This window comes from Rattus norvegicus, assembly GCF_036323735.1.
Source record: "Rattus norvegicus strain BN/NHsdMcwi chromosome Y unlocalized genomic scaffold, GRCr8 chrY_unlocalized_1, whole genome shotgun sequence".
NCBI lineage: Eukaryota > Metazoa > Chordata > Mammalia > Rodentia > Muridae > Rattus > Rattus norvegicus.
This window is the reverse complement of record NW_026947367.1, coordinates 205,779-220,000: the sequence shown is the minus strand read 5'-3', so window position 1 is coordinate 220,000 and position 14,222 is coordinate 205,779. Positions and strand designations below refer to the sequence as shown.

Below are 14,222 nucleotides of genomic sequence, written 5' to 3'. Positions count from 1 at the left end.
TAAAACTTTAAATAAAAAAAATAAAAGTTTACTTATCTAAGTTTAAGTTACTATGCTTCTGTAGCTTACCAACTTTCTGTGTGTCTGAGGACAGAAAATACATTCTCTGTCTATTAAAATCCATGATGAGAGCTCACACATTACTTTCCGTAACCCAAGACAGTTATTCAAACCACTGCTTCTGCATTTCTGAGAAATAAAATAGCTTCCTATCACACTACTATCCTTTCTTTATGTCGTGATTCTGAGAGGAACATAAGAAAATTAATTTGTACATGAGGACATTACAGTTGCATTTTCCTGTGGTCTGAGAAAACTGAGGTTATCACACAGGGGTCAGGACTATCTACAAAGAAGTGCATACAATGAGTACTTCTCTTCAAATGCTGTTGGTGCAATGGTTACCTATGCACGAGAATTTTCCAACTCACATGTCATCTTCTGGAGCTCCTTAGTCAATTTCTCCAACTTCTTAATCTGTTGCACTTGCTCACTGATGCTGGAAGGTTGGGATGATGCCTTACCCGGAGACCCTGTAGATAAAAACAAGGGAACATGCATAGTAGTAGCCCAGACACAGGAGAAAAAATGCAAATCCCCCAATAAAGCATGACAAAAGGAGAAGTCAACAGACACGTGGAAGCACTGAAAGAGGAGGAAAGCTCTAGTCAAGCTGGATCTATTAGCTATTTTCTTTCTCCCAACCATGATCGATAGACATATGCCTCACTTCCTTCTGCAGTCCCCCTGGCCCTTAACAACAAAATCTGGCCAAGACATGAAGAAATGGAGGACATTTTCAGTACATATCTGATGGGATGCAGGTAAGTCCTGGAGTCATTAGTGTTTAGGACCCCCAATCCTTAATCATGTATGTCCAAGACAAAGAGTCAGAGATATTGATGCATGTCAAGGGTAGAAGCCCTTGTCATAAAATTCCAATGGCATGTCCAGGATACCTCTGAAGATAAAATTCAATACTCTACACTGAGAGTCAAAATTTTTATTCCTGTGGCTCTTCTTGGAATTCTTGCTCATTCAGAATGAAAGTAAGAAACTCATAGTAGACCAGCTGCATGCTTGACAATTCCTGGTTCTCTGCCAAAAAATGATCAGATATTCCTGAAACTGGTTCTCTTCATTAGGAATCCAGAGCCCTCAGATCATAAGTCGTACTCCTACAAGGCCAGAGCCAAGAGCACCTCCTCTAGGAAGCTCCTCAGAACCAGCCAAGTGCCCTAAGTCGCCATTTACCACAAGATAATTATTCTTTCCATTTCTGTAAAAAGAAAGTATTTTAATTTTTTCTTTCTCTTTCTTTTGTCTCTCCATGCTTTCTGTTTTCTCTGTAAATAGCTTGATCATCCTCAAAAATATTTGTGTGCGTAAACCAATAAGTACTAACTAAATACCACAAGGGCAGTTTCTGTTTCCATAACACTAGTGACATCACAGAGAATACCATGGAAATTCCAGCATACACTAGAGTATCCAGAAGAGAGTCCCCTTCAACAGCACATACCTACCCATTAACTAACTCTTCTCCAAATCAACAAGCCAAGTTGCCCTTTCAAGGATCTTTGCCTGAGACACAAAGGAAGACATTCTATCACTATCCTTCTAACCCAGAGATATCACTGATCTATTGTATTTTTTACCACCTTCATGCATGAATAGTGAAGAGTCAATTCTCAAACACAGCCCACAAATGGTCCTCACCACCTTAGGTAGCACAATCAAAATGACAAAGAAGAAAATAAACTGAGAACATAGTTCAGAATGCTTGTCAGTGATGCGATGATTCGACACAGTTAATCCATCTCAGGGACATCTTCTGTAGATAAATGACCAATTTCTCCAATTTCTTCATCTATTCCTCCTGATTAGTAATATTGGAAGGTTGGGATGATGTCTTCCCAGTAGGCCAGGAACATAGATAAATACAATTAAGCAAAGACTTGGGGAAGATCCACAAACTACAACAGTTTGGATAGGGGAGTAAAAAATACAGAAAAGTTTTAAATTCTTATAAAAACTTCCCTCAGAGGCTCAAAAATAGCTTTTCTTAGCCGTGAGGGTGGTTATGATGTGATCAATGGTACACAGTTGTGGCTACAGGTGCACTGATTAACATATGTGTAATTTGAGTCATCAAAAGCAAACACTCAGAGAAAGCATGATGGGTCAATCTTGGAATGAGCAATTAAGAAGTGAAACTGAAGTATAGAGAGGTATCATCTGGAAGAAACAGACTGACAGAGACAAAGACAGAAAGACAGACAGACAGACAGATACACACACACACACACACACACACACACAGAAACTCACACACAAAACAAAGCAGAAGTCATAGGGGGAAATGTTGTTGTAGATCATTGGCAAGGAGCTTCAGCCAGGGAAGAAAAATCAAATTCTTCATTTGGGGGCCACATGTGACAACGTCTATACTCCTGAAAGGCAGTAACTACTACATTTATATACAACAGCCATTAGGAAAATACAGACAGGGACGTGTAACATAAGGGAAGAGACTAGGTATTGTTACACGATGCATGTTTATTAAAGCCCCATGTTACCTTTCTCCAGATGCTGGTAGTCCCTCTAAAGAGAAGCCATGGTCATCCTGGCATGCATTTCTTTTATCTCTGAAAATTTTCCTTCCATACATGATCCTAGGCTTGTTGGGAGCTGTTGATATTCTACATCTTCTCAGTGGTTAAAATTCTAGTCTAGTAGATTTGGACAACAGTTATATTTTTAATTGTGGTTCTGCAATAGACAGCAATTTTAGATCACACTGGAGTTTATGAGAGAATAAAGTGCATGAACTGAAATGAAATATATTATCATTAGTAAAGATTGTTGTAGGAAAGCTGAAAAACAGGAAAGAGAGGCAGACAGAAGGAGAAAGAGAGATGAGACTGAAAGACAGAGAAAGACACATACACAAAGAGACAGAGTGTAAAAATATGCCTTGTGTATATGAAGCCAGAAAATAATTTGTGAATCTAGGAGACAAGACATAAATGACTGCCTGTAAATCCCAGTAACTAAAAAAGAAGCCTGGAACCACTTGTGCTATTGAGATCATACAAGATTGGTATATACCAATGTGAGACACTAGACTTCCATGTGCAAATCCTTAGCCTAGAAAATGTAGTTATGGTTGTCCAGAAAACAAAACAAAAAAAAAAAAAAAACACAGATTTGTCCTCTCTGTCCCCATTCATTACTCTGATCTCCAATGTCACAAGAGGATAAATGGTCTTCCACTTACCCTGAAAAGTAGCTCACAATGAATAGCAGCTATCTTCAACATTCCATCATCTGAGCCTACCCTTGTCTTGTGGATGGTACTCAGGAAGCTAACTGACAGGTTAACCTTTGCCTAGCTGGGTGTCAAATTTCAGACATGATACCACAACCTGTGATTGTCAACACTTCCATGTTTCTAATGGGAGGACAGTGTCACAATGGCCTGATACTCTCTTGTCACGCTTTTTTTTTTTATTAACTTGAGTATTTCTTATATACATTTCAAGTGTTATTCCCTTTCCCGGTTTCCGGGCAAACATCCCGCTCCCCCCTCCCCTTCCTTATGGGTGTTCCCCTACCAAACCTCCCCCATTGCCGCCCCCCATAGTCTAGTTCACTGGGGGTTCAGTCTTAGCAGGACCCAGGGCTTCCCCTTCCACTGGTGCTCTTACTAGGATATTCATTGCTACCTATGAGGTCAGAGTCCAGGGTCAGTCCATGTATAGTCTTTAGGTAGTGGCTTAGTCCCTGGAAGGTCTGGTTGCTTAAGATTGTTGTACTTTTGTGGTCTCGAGCCCCTTCAAGCTCTTCCAGTTCTTTCTCTGATTCCTTCAATAGGGGACCTATTCTCAGTTCAGTGGTATGCTGCTGGCATTTGCCTCTGTATTTGCTGTATTCTGGCTCTGTCTCTCAGAAGTGATCTACATCCAGCTCCTGTCGGTCTGCACTTCTTTGCTTCATCCATCTTGTCTAGTTGGGTGGCTGTATATGTGTGGGCCACATGTGGGGCAGGCTCTGAATGGGTATTCCTTCAGTCTCTGTTTTAATCTTTGCCTCTCCCTTCCCTGCCAAGGGTATTCTTTTTCCTCATTTAAAGAAGGAGTGAAGCATTCATATTTTGAACATCCTTCTTGAGTTTCCTTTGTTCTAGGGATCTAGGTTATTCAAGCATTTGGGCTAATAGCCACTTATCAATGAGTGCATACCATGTGTGTCTTTCTGTGATTGGGTTAGCTCCCTCAGGATGATATTTTCCAGTTCCAACCATTTGCCTACGAATTTCATAAACTCATTGTTTTTGATAGCTGAGTAATATTCCATTGTGTAGATGTACCACATTTTCTGTATCCATTCCTCTGTTGAAGGGCATCTGGGTTCTTTCCATTTTCTGGCTATTATAAATAAGGCTGCGATGAACTTAGTGGAGCACGTGTCTCTTTCATATGTTGAGGCATCTTTTGGGTATATGCCCAAGAGAGGAATACCTGGATCCTCAGGCAGTACAATGTCCAAATTTCTGAGGAACCTCCAGACTGATTTCCAGAATGGTTTTACCAGTCTGCAATCCCACCAACAATGGAGGAGTGTTCCTCTTTCTCCACATCCTCGCCAGCATCTGCTGTCACCTGAGTTTTTGATCTTAGCCATACTCACTGGTGTGAGGTGAAATCTCAGGGTTGTTTTGATTTGCATTTCCCTTATGACTAAAGATGTTGAACATTTCTTTAGGTGTTTCTCAGTCATTTGGCATTCCTCAGCTGTGAATTCTTTGTTTAGCTCTGATCCCCATTTTTTAATAGGGTTATTTGTTTCCCTGCGGTCTAACTTCTTGAGTTCTTTGTATATTTTGGATATAAGGCCTCTATCTGTTGTAGGATTGGTAAAGATCTTTTCCCAATCTGTTGGTTGCCGTTTTGTCCTAACCACAGTGTCCTTTGCCTTACAGAAGCTTTGCAGTTTTATGAGATCCCATTTGTCGATTCTTGATCTTAGAGCATAAGCCATTGGAGTTTTGTTCAGGAAATTTTTTCCAGTGCCTATGTGTTCCAGATGCTTCCCTAGTTTTTCTTCTATTAGTTTGAGTGTGTCTGGTTTGATGTGGAGGTCCTTGATCCACTTGGACTTAAGCTTTGTACAGGGTGATAAGGATGGATCGATCTGCATTCTTCTACATATTGCCCTCCAGTTGAACCAGCACCATTTGCTGAAAATGCTATCTTTTTTCCATTGGATGGTTTTGGCTCCTTTGTCAAAAATCAAGTGACCATAGGTGTGTGGGTTCATTTCTGGGTCTTCAATTCTATTCCATTGGTCTATCTGTCTGTCTCTGTAGCAATACCATGCAGTTTTTATCACTATTGCTCTGTAATACTGCTTGAGTTCAGGGATAGTGATTCCCCCTAAAGTCCTTTTATTGTTGAGGATAGCTTTAGCTATCCTGGGTTTTTTGTTATTCCAGATGAATTTGCAAATTGTTCTGTCTAACTCTTTGAAGAATTTGATTGGTATTTTAATGGGGATTGAATTGAATCTGTAGATTGCTTTTGGTAAAATGGCCATTTTTACTATATTAATCCTGCCAATCCATGAGCATGGGAGATCTTTCCATCTTCTGATGTCTTCTTCAATTTCTTTCCTCAGTGTCTTGAAGTTCTTATTGTACAGATCTTTTACTTGCTTGATTAAAGTCACACCGAGGTACTTTATATTATTTGGGTCTATTATGAATGGTGTCGTTTCCCTAATTTCTTCCTCGGCTTCTTTCTCTTTTGTATAGAGGAAGTCAACTGATTTATTTGAGTAAATTTTATACCCAGCCTCTTTGCTGAAGTTGTTTATCTGCTTTAGTAGTTCTCTGGTGGAACTTTTGGGATCACTTAAATATACTATCATGTCATCTGCAAATAGTGATATTTTGACCTCTTCTTTTCCGATCTGTATCCCCTTGATCTCCTTTTGTTGTCTGATTGCTCTGGCTAGAACTTCAAGAACTATATGGAATAAGTAGGGAGAGAGTGGGCAGCCTTGTCTAGTCCCTGATTTTAGTGGGATTGCTTCAAGTTTCTCTCCATTTAGTTTAATGTTAGCAACTGGTTTGCTGTATATGGCTTTTACTATGTTTAGGTATGGGCCTGGAATTCCTATTCTTTCCAGGACTTTTATCATGAAGGGGTGTTAAATTTTGTCAAATGGTTTCTCAGCATCTAATGAAATGATCATGTGGTTCTGTTCTTTCAGTTAGTTTATATAATGGATCACCTTGATGGTTTTCCGTATATTAATCCATCCCTGCATGCCTGGGATGAAGCCTACTTGATCATGGTGGATCATTGTTTTGATGTGCTCTTGAATTCGGTTTGCCAGAATTTTATTGAGTATTTTGCGTCGATATTCATAAGGGAAATTGGTCTGAAGTTCTCTCTTTTTGTTGTGTCTTTGTGTGGTTTAGGTATAAGAGTAATTGTGGCTTCGTAGAAGGATTTGGTAGGGCTCCATCTGTTTCAATTTTGTGGAATAGTTTGGATAATATTGGTATGAGGTCTTCTATGAAGATTTGATAGAATTCTGCACTAAACCTGTCTTGACCTGGAATCTTTTTGGTTGGGAGATCTTTAATGGCTGCTTCTATTGCCTTAGGAGTTATTGGGTTGTTTAACTGGTTTATCTGTTCCTGATTTAACTTCGATACCTGGTATCTGTCTAGGAAATTGTCCATTTCCTGAAGATTTTCAAGTTTTGTTGAATATAGGTTTTTAAAGTAAGATCTGATGATTTTTTGAATTTCCTCTGAATCTGTAGTTATGTCTCCCTTTTCATTTCTGATTTTGTTAATTTGGACACACTCTCTGTGTCCTCTCGTTAGTCTGACTAAGGGTTTATCTATTATGTTGATTTTCTCAAAGAACCAGCTTTTGGTTTTGTTGATTCTTTCTATGGTCCTTTTTGTTTCTACTTGGTTGATTTCAGCTCTGAGTTTGATTATTTCCTGCCTTCTACTCCTCCTGGGTGTATTTGCTTCTTTTTGTTCTAGAGCTTTTGAGTGTGCTGTCAAGCTGCTGACATATGCTCTTTCCTGTTTCTTTCTGCAGAAACTCAGTGCTATGAGTTTTCCTCTTAGCACAGCTTTCATTGTGTCCCATAATTTGGGTATGTTGTACCTTCATTTTCATTAATTTTTAAAAGGTTTTAATTTCTTTCTTTATTTCTTCCTTGACCAGGTTATCATTGAGTAGAGCATTGTTCAATTTCCAAGTATATGTGGGCATTTTTCGATTGTTATTGAAGACCAGTTTTAGGCCGTGGTGGTCTGATAGCACGCATGGGATTATTTCTATCTTTCTGTACCTGTTGAGGCCCGTTTTTTGACCAATTATATGGTCAATTTTGGAGAAAGTACCATGAGGTGCTGAGAAGAAGGTATATCCTTTTGCTTTAGGATAGAATGTTCTATAAATATCCGTTAAGTCCATTTGGCTCATGACTTCTCTTAGTCTGTCGACATCACTGTTTAATTTCTGTTTCCATGATCTGTCCATTGATGAGAGTGGAGCGCTGAAATCTCCTACTATTATTGTGTGAGGTGCAATGTGTGTTTTGAGCTTAATAAGGGTTATTTTACATAAGTAGGTGCCCTTGTATTTGGGGCATAGATATTTAGGATTGAGAGTTCATCTTGGTGGATTTATCCTTTGATGAATATGAAGTGTCCTTCCTTATCTTTTTTGATGACTTTTAGTTGGAAATTGATTTTATTTGATATTAGAATGGCAACTCCAGCTTGCTACTTCTGACCATTTGCTTGGAAAGTTGTTTTCCAGCCTTTCACTCTGAGGTAGTGTCTGTCTTTGTGTCTGAGGTGTGTTTCCTGTAGGCAGCAGAATGCAGTGTCCTCATTGCGTATCCAGTTTGTTAATCTATGTCTTTTTATTGGGGAGTTGAGGCCATTGATACTGAGAGATGTTAAGGAATAGTGATTATTGTTTCCCTTTATATTCATATTTGGATGTGAGGTTATGTTTGTGTGCTTTCATTCTCTTTGTTTTGTTGCCAAGACGATTAGTTTCTTGCTTCTTCTAGGGTATAGCTTGCCTCCTTATGTTGGGCTTTACCATTTATTATACTTTGTAGTGCTGGATTTGTAGAAAGATATTGTGTAAATTTGGTTTTGTCATGGAATATCTTGGTTTCTCCATCAATGTTAATTGAGAGTTTTGCTGGATACAGTAACCTGGGCTGGCATTTGTGTTCTCTTAGGGTCTGTATGACATCAGTCCAGGATCTTCTGGCCTTCATAGTTTCTGGCGAGAAGTCTAGTGTGATTCTGATAGGTCTCCCTTTATATGTTACTTGACCTTTTTCCCTTACTGCTTTTAATATTCTTTCTTTATTTTGTGCGTTTGGTGTTTTGACAATTATGTGACGGGAGGTGTTTCTTTTCTGGTCCAATCTATTTGGAGTTCTGTAGGCTTCTTGAATGTCTATGGGTATCTCTTTTTTTAGGTTAGGGAAGTTTTCTTCTATGATTTTGTTGAAGATATTTACTGTTCCTTTGAGCTGGGAGTCTTCACTCTCTTCTATACCTATTATCCTTAGGTTTGATCTTCTCATTGAGTCCTGGATTTCCTGTATGATTTGGACCAGTAGCTTTTTCCGCTTTACATTATCTTTGACAGTTGAGTCAATGATTTCTATGGAATCTTCTGCTCCTGAGATTCTCTCTTCCATCTCTTGTATTCTGTTGGTGAAGCTTGTATCTACAGCTCCTTGTCTCCTCTTTTGGTTTTCTATATCCAGGGCTGTTTCCATGTGTTCTTTCTTGATGGCTTCTATTTCCATTTTTAATTCCTTCAACTGTTTGATTGTGTTTTCCTGGAATTCTTTCAGGGATTTTTGTGTCTCCTCTCTATGGGCTTCTACTTGTTTATTTATGTTTTCCTGGAATTCTTTCAGGGATTTTTGTGTCTCCTCTCTATGGGCTTCTACTTGTTTATTTATGTTTTCCTGGAATTCTTTCAGGCATTTTTGCGATTCCTCTCTGTAGGCTTCTACTTGTTCTCTAAGGGAGTTCTTCACATCCTTCTTGAAGTCCTCCAGCATCATGATCAAAAATGATTTTGAAACTAGATCTTGCTTTTCTGATTTGTTTGGATATTCCATGTTTGTTTTGATGGGAGAATTGGGCTCCGATGGTGCCATGTAGTCTTGGTTTCTGTTCCTTGGGTTCCTGCGCTTGCCTCACGCCATCAGATTATCTCTAGTGTTACTTTGTTCTACTATTTCCGACAGTAGCTAGACTGTCCTATAAGCCTGTGTGTCAGGAGTGCTGTAGACCTGTTTTCCTCTCTTTCAGTCAGTTATGGGGACAGAATGTTCTGCTTTTGGGCGTGTAGTTTTTCCTCTCTACAGGTCTTCAGCTGTTCCTGTGGGCCTGTGTCTTGAGTTCACCAGGCAGCTTTCTTGAAGCAGAAAATTTGGTCTTACCTGTGGTCCAGAGGCTCAAGTTCGCTCATGGGGTGCTGCCCATGGGCTCTCTGCAGCGGCAGCAACCAGGAAGACATGTGCCGCCCCTTCTGGGAGCTTCAGTGCACCAGGGTTCCAGATGGTCTTTGGCTTTTTCCTCTGGCGTCCAAGATGTGTGTGCAGAGAGCGGTCTCTTCTGGTTTCCCAGGCTTGTCTGCCTCTCTGAAGGTTTAGCTCTCCCTCCCACGGGATTTGGGTGCAGAGAACTGTTTATGAGGTCTGTTTCCTTCAGGTTCCGGGGTGTCTCAGGCAGGGGTCCTGCCGCTCCTGGGCCCTCCTCCACGGGAGCCCAGAGGCCTTATACAGTTTCCTCTTGGGCCAGGGATGTGGGCAGGGGTGAGCGCTGGTGGTCTCTTCTGCTCTGCAGCCTCAGGAGTGCCCACCTGACCAGGCGGTTGGGTCTCTCTCTCACGGGGTCTGGGAGCAGAGAGCTGCTGCTGTCACGCTTTTCATATACTTCATGTGACCCAGTTGATAGCCTCCTTCATCTTATTCACAGATCAACAGGATGCAACTTTGCTTCAGAGCCTTCATGTCTGGCCACAGAAGCCAAGAGAAAAATGTCACAGTCAACAGTGATAATGTAGCCATCCCAGGGCATTTCCTCCAAGTTTTACTTTCAACTGTATTATTTTTTGCAGATTATGCTACTCTTTCTAGAAGATCATGATGTGGGAGAACATTTGGATGCTGCCCCATCCACAGTTTAGAGATTTCTTACATAGAATCCTTCTCTAAACTTGCATACAAACTAACCATTTAAGCGCACAAACTGAAACACACACACACACACACACACACACACACACACAAACACAAACACAAACACGGTATACAGATAATAGAGAAGAGCGTATTGAAGAAAAGTTAGGTCAGTTGGTCTACTATATAAAATGGGAAGGGCTTTTCTAAAATCTATTACCCTAGAATGGAGGATGTGAAAATGGGAAAGAATTGTGTGTCGCACTTTCCCCGCAACTTGGCCACATGAACAATGATGTATGAGACAATAGATCTGCATAGTCAAAGCCAAAGACCAGAAGCATACACAGTCAATTGAAGGTCAATACAGCTCATCTCTCTGATTCTAACGGAAGAGTTCAGTTGTTTCCCACACCTCTCCTGAAGAGTATTTCATTTCAATCCAATGCTAGCACACTGAAGGATATTCAAGAACATACCTGACAGGTGATCTTTTGACCTAGGTTAATATAAACATGAAGCAAGAGTGTCAGCATTCCCAGAGCTCTGCTGAGCAGGGCGTGCTGATTTCCTCTGGATCACTTAGTAATGCTTCAGAAATCCAAGAAGTCAGCCTTCTCAGACTTATTCACAGCTGCACATGTGGTATCTTGTCTTCACAACACCATACCCTGTAGATACAGAAACCAGGATGAAAACTGCAAACTTCACCAGCCTACATTTCTTTGACAGATGCCCAGAATCTCTGATAGGTCTCTCTAGATCCACGACTATAGATAGGCATGCCTTGTAGGGGTATAACATGGTTGTTTAGTTTCCCCATCTACTGTTCAGAACACGTAGGGAGGTCAGTAAGGAGCCAGTCCTTGTTTTAGTTTACTAACTGACAGGTCTTCACTGTAGTAGAAAACTGCCTGCCAAAGGACACTTTTAGGACAAAACTGCAAGGAACAGATTTGGAAAGGTCTATACCAATCCTCCATCTGATAGAAGGCCATAACCAATACATACAAGGAACTCAAAATTTAGACTTCAGAGAGACAAATAACCCTATTAAAATTATGTTCCAGAACTAAACAAAGATTTCTCAACTGAAGGAAATCAATTATCTGAAAAGAACGTAAAGAAATGGTCATCATAGAAATGTAAATGAAAACAACTCTGAGTTTCCACCTCACACAAGTCAGAATGACTGTAATAAAAAAACTCAGGAGACAGAAGATGATGATAAGGATGTGAAGAAAGAGGAACACTCCTTCTTTGTTGGTTGGATTACAAACTGGTTCAAACATTCTGGAAATCAGTCTGCAGGATCCTTAGAAAATTGGACATTGCAATAACTGAGGTCCAAGCCATACCACTCCTGGGCATATACCGAAAAGAAGACATAAAAAAAGACACATACAGAACAATGTTCATAGCAACCTTATTTAAAATACCCATAGACTTTAAAGAACCCAGATGGCATTCATCAGAGAAATGGATACAGAAAATATGGTACATCTACACAATGGACTACTAATCAGCTATAAAACAATGATTACAAGAAAGACATAAACAAATGGATTGAACAAGAAAATATCATCCTGTGTGAAGCAAACAAATCACAGAAAAACACACATGGTATGCAATCACCAAACGTGTGTATTGACCCAAAAGCTCAAATTACTCATGGTACCATCCACAGACCACTAGAAGGTCAAGAAAAGGAACCCAACTTATGCTTGCTTCAGTCCGTTTTAGAAGGGGGAAAAATATCTATGAGTTTACAGCAGATACTGAAGGAATATAAGAATATAAGATTGATATGAATATAGGATTGATGAAGCTAAGAAGTACATGCTGACAGGAAACAGATTTAGATCTTCCCTGAGAGACATAGCTAGAGCATGTCAAATACAGAAGTGAATTCCAGTGGCAAACCAGTGCACTGATCCAGACCTCCTGCTGGTAGATTTTGAGAAAGGTTTACAAGAACTGAAGGAGATTTCAAATCCCATAAGAACTACAATGCCAATGAACCAGAGCTTTCTGGTTCATTCAAACCAATATTCAAATCTGTACATGTAAAGACCTAAAGATCCAACTGCATATGTGGCAGAGGATGGCCTTGTTGGGCACCAATGTAAGGAGAAGCCGATTGTACTCCATGGGTTTGACTCCCAGTTAAAGAGAATGACAAGGGGCAGTAAGGGGAGTTTATAGAAAAAGGGGAGGATACTAGTTAAGCTCTATGGAAAGGAACTTGGGAAATGAAATAACATTTGAAGTGTAAATATGGAAATATCCGATTAAAAATTCATTAAAATTTCCTGAAAAAAAATAAAAAATAAAGGAAGGAAAAGGAATAAAAACTTACTGACTCAGAAATCTTAAGGGTAACTGTTAGGGAATGCTACTCAGAGTAATAGTAGTGAAAAGAGTGAGATGATGAAGTCTCAACTAGAAGCAATTCTCCTTCCCAGATATCAGTTTCAGACACAAACTGCACTAAAGGAATCCAAAGCATGGAGGAGTTTACACTGAGCTGAGGACACAATACTTGCCTTTGCCTTCATCCTTAGCACCTTTTTGTTCTGGGCACAAAGAAAAGCCTTGAGCTCTCAGGAAAACTACTTTGTCCTTCCCAAGACTTAGCTTTTAGAATAAAGAAATTAATGATATAAACTCAATAACTTCCAGGAACCATAATAGGCAGGGAAGTCTACATACTTTGAGAGGCTCCCAGCTACTGATTCCTATATGTGGAAGGCTATGATTTAGGCTATCTCTTTGAGGAACCCAGTCAACCCCTAAGCAGGACTCACTGAGCTTTACCAAGGAGCACATATTTGTTCTTTTTATACCAAGACAGAAGGCCAGCTTCCTTCTCCCTATCCCTCCTCCTTGATCTTCTCTCTCACAAATGGCTGTTTACTTTGAATTATAGGCCAATTAGTAAACCCTAGAGGTAGAGGTACTTAAGGAATATCTGAGAGGCAGTTAATGTCACGACAACACTTGTGACATCACAGAAGAATCTACTACTCTCCAGGTTACAAGAGATTTTTCGTTGAGGTCTTAATGGTGATGTGACTGAGAACTGCCTTGTCCTACCTGCTAAACAGCTTTCCTTACATTGACCAGATTAGAGGGTGCCCTTTCCAGGAGTGTCTCCTGTGACACAGTGGAAACCTTTACATACATCTCTCTAAACCTAGAGACATCTCTTTGCTTCATTAGTGGTTACATATTCTGAATGGAGATAGTCAGGGGCTTGTTACTGGTAGAAAAAATTAGGAACATGGAGGGGAAGAGATTCTTCTAGATAATATTTTTAATCCCAGTCAATTTCTGTGACATACAAATCAATTTTCTAGGTTTTCTCTGTTTCCTATGGCCAGTGTTTTTCCTACAGATCTTTAAATGAATGAATATTTTACTACATTTTCCAATTTTACATTCCTTGATAGTGAACTTTATATATATTTCTGAATGTTTACTCAACAATTCCGTTTTCCAATTTCATTATTTTGCAATTGTTTTGGAACAAAAGTGGGCCCAGTTATAGAGTCATTATAACAGTGTAAGTATTGTGTTCCCATTTCAGTGATAAACTCCGAAATCCACATTTTATCCAAAAATTACCAGACATCAGGAAAGCAAAGGACAACATGAACTATTGAATGTGTTTCTGTAGTCCCATTAGACATCAGTTCTCTAATATCTACCTTCCTGTGTTACCAGGGACAGACTTGAGGGTTTTGGATATTTTACCATGATTCTTTTTTCAGTCCAACCCTAAGATTCAGGAAGATGGGCAAGGAGAGGGATGGCTTTAGGTCCATGGAAACATCAACTTCAATAGGTTCATAAGAACAGGAGGGAGTATATTTGACACTGTAATTTTTGGATTATAAATTCTTGACCTAGATCTGCTCATTCATGCTAAATTTCCAAATAACCTCATAGCTGTAAGGACC

The 14,222-nt window shown here is 39.8% G+C and overlaps 1 long non-coding RNA gene across 1 annotated transcript; it reads right to left on the bottom strand.

Moving 5' to 3' along the window:
- Window positions 1-9,548: 9,548 nt before the first annotated feature.
- Window positions 9,549-13,452, bottom strand: LOC134484553 (uncharacterized). Its single transcript, XR_010062001.1, has 3 exons — window positions 13,068-13,452; window positions 10,740-10,931; window positions 9,549-10,094 (listed from the first exon to the last, which is right to left on the bottom strand). It is a non-coding gene; the product is annotated as an uncharacterized LOC134484553 (long non-coding RNA).
- Between the last annotated feature and the right edge of the window lie 770 nt (window positions 13,453-14,222).